This window comes from Sinohyriopsis cumingii, chromosome 4 (genome assembly GCF_028554795.1).
Source record: "Sinohyriopsis cumingii isolate HCF-2022 chromosome 4, ASM2855479v2, whole genome shotgun sequence".
Classification (NCBI taxonomy): Eukaryota; Metazoa; Mollusca; class Bivalvia; order Unionida; family Unionidae; genus Sinohyriopsis; species Sinohyriopsis cumingii.
This window is the reverse complement of record NC_142964.1, coordinates 65,176,195-65,178,225: the sequence shown is the minus strand read 5'-3', so window position 1 is coordinate 65,178,225 and position 2,031 is coordinate 65,176,195.

Here is a 2,031-nt window from a genome sequence, read left to right as displayed (position 1 = left end):
ATTTTTCATACATATAGGCGACGTTGAATTAGATTTTCAAAAGTCTAGCGACATTGAATTATATGATTCCAAAATGGAATGTATGATGATATTTATCTCGTGCCGTCCAGTTGGCAATTACAAGAAGCTTCCGATTAAACAACTCCTGTCCAAGGTGATCCGCTCCTCCCATCCTGCCGAAGAATCCATCGAGAGTCTCCTTATCCCGCAAACGAGCTGATCAAGAACCTTTGATCCTCACGCTGAGGAAACTAATTCCGTCCTTCGAGTTAGTGCCACCATCGACTGCAATATCGGTGTTACACAAATCCCAAGAGTTTGATGACTATCCGTGAACAGATAAAAATACAATGAATGAGCCGTGTAGTACATGAGCTATGGTCAAGTACGAATATAATCATATACATTACATATGCGCGTAGTTGAATCTACTTCGTTACGCATGAAATTATTTAAAAAATTAACAACTATACAAAGATCAGAATAACTGTATTGGATTATAAGAATTCGAAATAACTCTTCATCTAATGCATGCATCATTTAATTAAATCCAACTTGTATTATCATCTATAAAGATTGCCAGCTTGAAACAAATTATATTCTGTTTAACAACTTTATCAAACATATATCTGACTCTCAAAAATTAGTCTAAATTATGAAACGGCCAATATACAAACAATTCTACATAGAACGGACAACAAAAAAGACAAAATTCCTGACAAAACCCATTTATATTGTGACGATACAGAGAATTTGGGCTATACGTACGCTGGTAAAATCCACTGACAAAAAACTCGAGGTAATAGGCTTTCTCACCTCCGGCACTTTGTAGTTTCAGCAGTGGATTAACGGAACTCAGTATTTTGAAACAGCTAAGGCTTAAACTATACAATCCGGGTACTATTCACAATTTCGTGACAAAACGATAGGCTTTTCCACAGATAATAATAATTTTTTTATCGTAGTCAAATCATATACTAACAAGATATTTAGGACTTCAATAAATGTATGAAATACATCTTTTCGCCAAAGATATTGAATTCTAACTAAAATGAGACGAGACTCTGGAATAAGAACTTTTCAAAATGGCGACTTCTTTTCACTGGATGACAATGTCAACCAAAAAAAGCTATAATAAAACATCCATGTCGAAAACGGACACTTTCAGAATCCACGATGAGGTGCCGGTGTAATTGTTATTTAAATAAGGGACACCTGTCCAAGGTGGACGAAGAACACTTATTTTCGTCACCAAAATAACAGTTATTCTTCATGTAATTGAAGATGTACCTAGTCGCAAAAGGATAACTGCAATCGGTTTTTACCTTGGACATCTCTGCTAAAGATACATTTTCGGACCTTAAATTAGCAAGCTAATAATAACTTCTGTACCAGATGAATCTGTATTTGACATTTAGTATATCATTTAAAAGAAGAAAAACTTGTATTTCAGTTAATGTAAGCATAATGGCAGTCTCGGAGATACTTCCATATAAAGGACACCTGCGTATAACAGACATGTTGTTCTGTCCCTTGGTTGTAATATATAGATAGGTGTCGCCTTCCTTGCATCATTTGGAAATAAAAATCAGATTTTTTTAAAAATCTTTTTTTAAAAAAATGTGTATTTCATGCAATAAGTTTGTTGTTCTAAGAGGTAACAAAAATCAGTTCAGTACTGTCAGGAATAAAATAAATGATCGATCGAAAGTTACTTCTGAAGGAGACAGGCAGAGTGAAATTCTGAATTTTGTTCTTAAAGTTCGATTAATCTGCCTTGAGAGTAATTTGACACAAAGTTGTTCAAATCGGACATACTCATGCTGTCAACGATTACGTAACAGCACCTTTTCACGTATTGGCAAATTCAAACCATTCTTTCACGTAATGGTAAAATAAACCCTTCCTTCTCATCTCCATCATGAAATAGAGAACGTTCAACAGTATTTTCCGAGAAATGAAGTGCTATAAAGACTCCCTGGATTAGAATGATAGGTGTAATGTACTCTCTACTTCAACACCTATTTTGCC